General features: G+C 40.0%; 1 long non-coding RNA gene across 1 annotated transcript; it reads right to left on the bottom strand.

Moving 5' to 3' along the window:
- Positions 1 to 7,047: 7,047 nt before the first annotated feature.
- On the bottom strand, positions 7,048 to 7,437 carry LOC102669487 (uncharacterized). Its single transcript, XR_414825.3, has 2 exons — positions 7,377 to 7,437; positions 7,048 to 7,295 (listed from the first exon to the last, which is right to left on the bottom strand). It is a non-coding gene; the product is annotated as an uncharacterized lncRNA (long non-coding RNA).
- Positions 7,438 to 9,038: the final 1,601 nt, after the last annotated feature.

The raw sequence follows: 9,038 nt of genomic DNA, 5'->3' as shown, positions 1-9,038 counted from the left end.
GTTTTGACTTGAGAGACTAATGTTTGTTTTTGTTGTTTCGATTGTCATTTGTACAGCGCATACATTTTTGTTTAGATTGTTGCGTTAGTATTTATATATCATTACTATCGATGATGTTTGAAATTCTGGAACCGTGTAGAGTTCTTCGTTTAGGAACATCGTCCAAAAGTATATATGTAAAATAAACAAAAAAAAATCATGATAAAAATAAAAATAGAAAAGAAAAGAAAATGAAATGGAAAAGAGAACAAAAGGGAAAGAAGAGGGCAAGTAAAGAAAAAGAGAGCAAATAAGAAAAAAGAAGAGGGCAAGTAAAGAAAAAGAGAGCAAATAAGAAAAAAGAAGAAGGCAAGTAAGGAAAAAGGTGGAAAAAGAGAAAATAAGTTGTCTAGCTAAAAACCGACATGCTTTTGAAAAGAGATGATTTCCAACTCTTCTTCGAAAAAAATTCATTGATCATAACCGATTTTTGAAGAGCAAAAAAACGTGTCTACACCTGAAGGGTGAATGCTGTGAAATTTCCCCGGACGCCCGAAATGGACCCGGATGAATGCACAAATTGATAAAAGAACATATTTTGGAAACATTGGGTTGATTTAAAATAGAGGAAATGAATCCTGAGCCCTAGCATCACATGACCATAAAAGTTTGACACTTGAGTGTCCGCATAGGTGCATGCATGACCAGTTTTGCATAAAGTTTCCAAATCATCAGTTTTGCATTTGTGTCATGGAAATAATGTGGGGCACCCCTTTTATCCTTGAGCCAAACCAAACCCCGACATGTATCATGTCTAGCCATTCTACAAACCTTGATCCAAAATCATGACTCACTATAATCCTTACCCTCGGAAGCAAAAAAGGAAAGAAGGAAAATTTCCAATCAAAGAGAAAGCAAAAAGAAAAGAAAGGAAATTCCCAATCAAAAAGTGGGAGAAAGCAAAAAGAAAAGAAAGGAAATTCCCAATCAAAGAGTGGGAGAAAGCAAAAAGAAAAGAAAGAAAATTCCCAACCAAAGAATGGGAGAAAGTAAAAAAGGAAGAGAAGAAAGCTCCTGGTCAAAGAAAACAGAAGAAATATGCAGAGAGGTCTTTGGACCGGACAATATCTGAACAATACAGAATTGTCACCAAATGAACGAAAAAAGAAGGAAAGGGAACCACGACCTAAAATAGTCTTCTCCCTTTGATTACCAACCAAAATCCCGTGCGCTAGCGACTTTTTTTTCTCGCCCCGCACTAAACAAAAAAAACAGAAAAAAGAAAAAAGCCAGAAAAATCAAAAGCCAAAAACACACAAAAGCCGAAAGAAAAACCCACCAAAAGAACCCATTCCCAAGGGAAGTCCTATTGATCCATGATCACACATGTAATTTTTGATTTGATAGGAAATAATTTGCAAAGTTAAGTCATGACATATCTATGGTTCGGAATTAGGATAAAACACTTACCTGTGCGAGATTGATACACTTTGAGTGGATTTCTTCTATTTTTGTCGAACCCAGTGTTTCCTCTAAATGGTCATTTAGAAACAAAATGCTAACATCCAAAATCTCATTTATGGTTATGGGGGATTTCATCAGCAGACTCTCCTTCCCTGGTAGACGCATTGTTTGTCACTCAAAAAAGCATATGCTGCTCTAAATCAGTTGAATATTTATCTCTTTATTAAAGCATGTTGGCATTTTAGCGAAGAAAACACCGAGACTTTTTCAAGTCTCACAAGTTATCCAGAACTACGTAGGTCTGAGTTCCTCATTGGAGGATACGTAGGAGCAAGAGCCTCGCTTTTGTCGACCACACCGCCTTTTGTTGCCATGACTCAAGAGCTGGTAGCCCGCGGAGACACCTTACGGTTATCCGCACCTCGTCATTCAGTGACCCCAAGTGTGATTCACGAGCAGAGACCAATATGGTCATCTGCGCCCTTTCCGGAGATGTCAGCATTTTCCGATGGAGACTTTTCAAGTCTCACAAGTTATCAAGAACTACGTAGGTCTGAATTCCTCATTGGAGGATATGTAGGAGCAAGAGCCTTGCTTTTGTCGGCCGCCCCATAATCTTTGTCATACTGACCCTGAGGTCATGTGACATGCACCCTTGTATCATCCAGAGGCGGCGGGCCCGATGATACGCGAAGATACCTTACGGTTATCCGCACCCTTTTGTCATCCAGAGGCGGCGGGCCCGATGACAAGCAGAGACCAAGTTTGGTCATTCTGCACCCTTGTATCATCCAGAGGCGGCGGGCCCGATGATACGCGGAGATACCTTACGGTTATTCGCACCCTTTTGTCATCCAGAGGCGGCGGGCCCGATGACAAGCAGAGACCAAGTTTGGTCATTCTGCACCCTTTTGTCATCCAGAGGCGGCGGGCCCGATGACAAGCAGAGACCAAGTTTGGTCATTCTCCACCCTTGTATCATCCAGAGGCGGCGGGCCCGATAATACGCGGAGATACCTTACGGTTATTCGCACCCTTTTGTCATCCAGAGGCGGCGGGCCCGATGACAAGCAGAGACCAAGTTTGGTCATTCTGCACCCTTGTATCATCCAAAGGCGGAGGGCCCGATGATACGCGGAGATACCTTACGGTTATTCGCACCCTTTTGTCATCCAGAGGCGGCGGGCCCGATGACAAGCAGAGACCAAGTTTGGTCATTCTGCACCCTTGTATCATCCAGAGGCGGCGGGCCCGATGATACGCGGAGATACCTTACGGTTATCCGCACCCTTTTGTCATCCAGAGGCGGCGGGCCCGATGACAAGCAGAGACCAAGTTTGGTCATTCTGCACCCTTGTATCATCCAGAGGCGGCGGGCCCGATGATACGCGGAGATAACTTACGGTTATCCGCACCCTTTTGTCATCCAGAGGCGGCGGGCCCGATGACAAGCAGAGACTAAATTTGGTCATTCTGCACCCTTGTATCATCCAGAGGCGGCGGGCCCGATGATACGCGGAAATACCCGAGTGGTTATCCGTATAAACATTCTTTTGCTATCTGTAAGACAGAACACTTGATAGCATGCAGAGGCTGACATAGTCTTCTGCACCTTTTGTTCCTCCGGGAACAACAAGTCATTTACATGCGGAAATTTCATGGTCACCCGCGACTCTCGTCAACCGAGAGGAGCGAAATTAGTGTCATACACTAATTTTCGTCCGGGGACCTTTGCTTGATAACATGCGACCTTTCTTTGGTCCTTGTGAGGTGCTTGGCACCCATCATTAGGCAATTTGTGAAATTCCGGGAGCAACAAGTCATTTGCATGTGGAGATTTTATGGTCACCCGCGACTCTCGTCAAATCGAGAGGAATGAAATTAGTGTCTTATCTTTACTTTCCTTTTATCTCCAATAAAAGACAAGTAAAGAGGGGCAACTGTCATACCCTAATTTCGTCCGGGGACCTTTGCTTGATGACATGCGACCTTTCTTTGGTCCTTGTGAGGTGCTTGGCATCCATCATTAGGCAATTTGTGAAATTCCAGGACATGCCGAAAAACCAAAAAAATATTGATGCACAATCCGTAAGTTTCCGTGACACCCCGGAAATCAAATGGAAGCATCGTTGCATAATTAAGTGAGGTTCCGTAACATTCCGTAAGTCAAAAGGGGGATGATTATGTAATCCGCAAGGTTCCGTAACATTACGGAAAGAAAACAAGTATCGTTACGAAATTCGTAAGTTTCCGTAACTTTACGAAAAAAAGAATCACCAAAAAAACAGCAGGGGGGTGTACTTAGTAAAAATGGGGGTGCAAATAGCACCCAGGCCCACTTGGGCCCTCCAGAATATTCCTCCAGAAGGCTGTTGCTTCTGGAGGAAGCAACCTGGCTCGCCTGGGCGAGCTGAGCTCGCCTGGGCGAGCTGAGCTCGCCTGGGCGAGCTGGGCGGCAACCACCTCCCCTATTTTGCTATAAATAGGGGAGGAAGTGAAGAAGAAAAGGGTTCAGCCCCTTTGGCACTTCTCTCTCTTTCGAATTTTCTTGGGAAAATTTTTTCCGTGAAGAAGATCTAAGCCGAGGCGCTTCCGAAACGTTTCCGTAACGTTTTCCGTGAGGAATCTCGCAAAGGTTTCAACCGTTCTTCGACGTTCTTCATTCGTTCTTCATCGTTCTTCGATCTTCAACGGGTAAGTACCTCGAACCAAGCTTTTCGATTCATTCTATGTACCCGTAGTGGTCCACATTGTGTTTCGTGCATTTTTATTCTCGTTTTGCTTACTTTTTATACCCCCTGTTGACGTGCTTAAGCCATTTTACTTAAGTCATTTCTCGCTTAACTTAAAAATAAAATAAATTTCCACCGAACGTTTGAATTGTATTATCCGTTAATTTCGGTTAAAATAAATTCCGACCGTTCGGTCGTGCCGTAACCACGTTGGAAATCAAAAAGAGGTAAAAAATAATATAATAATCAAAAAGACATCTTTTAGTAAAATAAAGCGGAAAATCAATCGGACGTTTTCTCTTTGGGATTTCTCATTCTTAATCGAATTGATTAATAACTAAAGTGAAACTAAAGGCTAAAATCAATTCGCCTAGTCAAGCTCGTCCATAAAAATAGGCTTTTGAAGTTTGTCATTTCATTTTCTCACTAAGTAAAATGGATCATTTTTAAGGTCCAACGCCTTAAAATGATCACCTCTTAAAGTAAAAAAGAATCACTTGATAAAAAAGAACTACGTAGGTCTGATTTTCTCATCCCAAATTGAGGAATACGTAGGAGCAAAGGGAAACACCCTTGTCGACCACAAAAAGAGAAAATATAAAAAGGGTATAAAGGATATAGAGACATAAAAAGGGAACATAAAAAATCAAAGTCATGTTTGCACATTCGATTAAAGGCTGCCGTCCCTTGGGGCGGACGTATGGGGTGCTAATACCTTCCCCGTGCGTAAATACAACTCCCGAACCTTTCACTTAAAAGTTCGTAGATCGCGTCTTTTCTGGTTTTTCCGACGTTTTCCTCAAATAAACGTTGGTGGCGACTCCGCGCGTATTCCTTTCGTGGAACACGCATCCCGCGAGTCACGCGTCGCCCTCCCGCCGAAGGGTAGGTTGCGACAGTGATGATCACGAACCTTGTTCGTGGGAGCAGAATGACAGTGGTAGGGTGCAGGGAGTAAGATTCTGGTGAGGAGGCGCCGAGCCGACGTGATGACGTTGGCGTTATTTTGGGGGAGAGTTGTGTTTTGTAATCAACTCCTCCGTAGTTGGTTTTTAAGTTTTATTTTGTTGAGTTAAAGATGTAAAACTGGGATTTTAATTATATATATGAACAGATTTAATTTTCGTTATGTGTATGACATGTACCAAATTATTGTTTCTATGTAATTATGCATATTCACTTAAGTAATGGCGTGTTGTTGGATCAATTTATGTAGTGACAAAATCACTTCTATTTTCATAAGCAAAAATTAAGGGAGTTCTTTTTATAAAAATTGAAATTATCGAATATTAGAGTGTGAATACCGTAGCGACGAGGTGGGTCGTTACAGTCAACACTGAAAAACCTTGAGGTCCAGGTGGGACAATTAGCCAAGCAGATAGCTGACAAGTCATCCAATATTTTTGTGGCAAATATAGAAAAGAATCCCAAGGAGGAATGCAAAGCTGTGATGACAAGCAGTAAGAGGTTTGTGGAGGCGGAGGATGAGGATAGTGTTGTATCCAAGAAGAAAGCTGCTGAAAAGAAAGGTACTGATGAAAAGAAAAATGATATGAGAGGTGAAAGCAATCAGGAAAAAGATAAAAAATAATGGTCAAGAAAAAAAGAATTAAATGACCAAGAAAAAGAAAAAGAAGTAGAAAAAGAAAAAGAAAAAGAAAAAGGAAAAAATGAAAAAGATGAAAAAAATAAGAATGAAGAGAGGAGTAGAAGTGAACAAGCTAGAGAAAAGAAAAGAGAAAAAGTTGTGAATGAAGGTGCGGAAGTACCATATCCTGTGGTACCTTCCAAGAAGGAGAAGGACCGCCATTTGGCGAGATTCTTAGATATTTTCAGGAAACTAGAAATAACCATGCCCTTCGGAGAAGCTTTATAGAAAATTCCACTCTACTCCAAGTTCTTAAAGGATATGTTAGCAATGAAACACAAGTATATTCACCAGGAAAACATTGTTGTGGAAGGAAATTGTAGTGTTGTGATTCAAAAGATCCTTCCACCCAAGCATAAAGACCCTGGGAGTGTAACCATTCCTTGTTCAATTGGAGAAGTCATTGTGGGAAAGGCTCTTATTGATCTGGGAGCCAGTATTAACTTAATGCCACTCTCCATGTGCAGAAGGTTGGGAGATTTGGAGATCATGCCCACTAGGATGACTTTACAACTTGTCACTATTAGAAAATATGCTTTCTACATCGGTTATTTATGACTTTCAACATCGGTTTTTCAACCGATGTTGAAAGTACCGACGTTGATAATATTATCGTTAACATCGGTTTTTCAAAAACCGATGTTAAAGTAAAATTACCAACATCGGTTATATAAATAACCGATGTTGCTAATATGAATTACACCCAGAAAATGTATATTAATATTGAAAGTTAACATCGGTTTTTACAAAAAACCGATGTTAACGAATGTGTTACTGTTGACAGTTAACATCGGTTTTTTACAGAAAACCGATGTTAACGTTCGTTAACATCGGTTTTTATAAAAAACCGATGTTAACGAATGTGTTACTGTTGACAGTTAACATCGGTTTTTATAAAAAACCGATGTTAACGAATGTGTTATTATTGACAATTAACATCGGTTTTTATAAAAAACCGATGTTAACGAATGTGTTACTATTGAATTTTAACATCGGTTTTTTACAGAAAACCGATGTTAACGAATGTGTTATTGTTGACAGTTAACATCGGTTTTTTTAAAAAACCGATGTTAACGAATGTGTTGCTATTGACAGTTAACATCGGTTTTTATAAAAAACCGATGTTGTTTTCAGGAATTTTTTTTATATAATGTCTTTGTTTTTACAAAAAACCAAAATTTAACCTGTAAATTTAAAATCAGACCACACAGCACACAACATATATCATTTGCATTCAGTTTTCAAATAGATTTTAGCAAAAAACTAGCTATCAACAAAGGTTGTTCAATGTTAAGATGAAACAACAATTGTAAAAAATATAATGCAAAGTACGTAAACTAATTTATTAACCTAAAGTTACATAGTTGCCTAACATCCTATGTTTGATTTCTAACTTTTAGATAATATTGTGCCCACTGTATGCGAAGTGCCTTAAATCTCTCTGCTTCCAATGGTCTAACTTCATTAAAATACTGCATGATGAAATAAAAAAATAAATTAATAATGTAATAACAATTATAAAAAAACCAAATTTGTTTGTAATAAACAATTACCGTCTCCCAATTATTCCTGAAAGATCCTAAGATTATCGTGGACATCCAGTGCATCACGTAGTAGCCACATTCAGTGATTCCTTTTTGTCTATTACACTAAATACATAATGAAATTTGGATATTAATTAAACGTTAACTACAATTAGTGTACACACACATAAAATATATATAAGTAGAACTTTTATTTAAATCACGTACCTTAACAACAATCCACCTAGCAGCAGCCTTGGATTTCGGTTGTGGAGTATCATCAAGTCCTTTCAAAGCACTAGTGTTGAATATAAGGAACATTAAAATATTGATGTTGTTGAGTTATGCCAATGAAAATGTATTGAAAACAATACTGACCTGTTAATTATTCCCTTAAGGTAGTTGTCTGGCCTGTTATGCAAAGAACAAAACCAGACAACTAGGTTTTCCTTAGGTAGAATGACGACCATTTGCCAGTGTCCACTGCAGTAGAGACGAATATAGTTTATTGTAGTAGTATAGATTATTTAAATTCAATTATTGTGTTTGACTTACCTATTCAGATAGGCTCCAAGGTAAACATCTCGTTTTGAACTCTGTATCCAACTCTTGATGTAACTTTCGGATTCAAATTGTGATTGTCCAGATCTCTGAATGAACTGTGGCTCGAGGAATCCATACACATCAGAATTCCCCGCTCGCACACTTGTCTCAGTCAGATGGCTGTGTTGTTAAGTCAAAGTTAATTATGTATGAATTTAAAACAATTACTTTGGTAATTAATAGTAATCTAAAATGACTTACAGAATCCACAACTGTATAACTGATATGCTGAGACATTGACCACCATGTGCAATTTCAGAGAGATCTTCGTGCTTTATATACAACGGGAAGTTTTGATTAAACACCCCGAATATGGTAGCATCCCACATAACCTGGAGCGGCTTCAAAAACAGTTGTGGGATGGTCAATGTCATCAGGTACAGGGGATCATCGACCTCTTCATCCGGGCTTTCTGGAGGTTTTGCTGGAGACACAGCTGCCTATTGATAAAACATAGTTAATTAGCAAGTTTTGATTACAGTGAACAAATTAATTGAAAAAAATAAACATATAATCAGAGTAAAATACCTGTTCTGATAAACGCTTCACAAGATGTGTTGGCCAAGCAAGGAAAGTGTTAAGTGCCTGCCCCACTAAGGTAACCTCGGTAGTGGGTACAGGAACGAGAGCCTCTGTATCTTTAACCTCCTCAACACCAACCTTGACTTGGCCATGCAACAACGGGATGTTGTGAACTGTTGTGGATCCCTCGTAAAGTCTTCCTAGGGCAACCAAGCGGGAAGGATTTTCTTCAATATATAGGCCGCATTTGTCTGAGTCACCCATCCCTGGATTGTTCCCTGAGGGAGCAACACAACTCTCCTTTGTACTGACACGAGGACCTGAGGGACCAACCTCTGACTCTGGAGGTAGTGCAATTCCCTGTGATTGCATCTGAGACTGAAACTGCGACTGCATCTGGCTGAAGGATTCCATCATCTTTCGAGTCACTTTTTCTGTGATTGACTCCTCCAGTTGGTCTCTGATTTGTTGGGTCAGCTGTTCTAGGTCTTCAAGAGGCATGGAGGAAGAACTGCAGGATGTTCGTGAAGCTGATCCAAAGTATTGCTTTATGGTGACACCGGCTCC

The sequence above is a fragment of the Glycine max genome, chromosome 6 (assembly GCF_000004515.6).
Source record: "Glycine max cultivar Williams 82 chromosome 6, Glycine_max_v4.0, whole genome shotgun sequence".
In the NCBI taxonomy this organism is placed as follows: domain Eukaryota; kingdom Viridiplantae; phylum Streptophyta; class Magnoliopsida; order Fabales; family Fabaceae; genus Glycine; species Glycine max.
The sequence above is the reverse complement of the archived record's forward strand: the minus strand, read 5'-3'. Positions and strand labels throughout refer to the sequence as shown.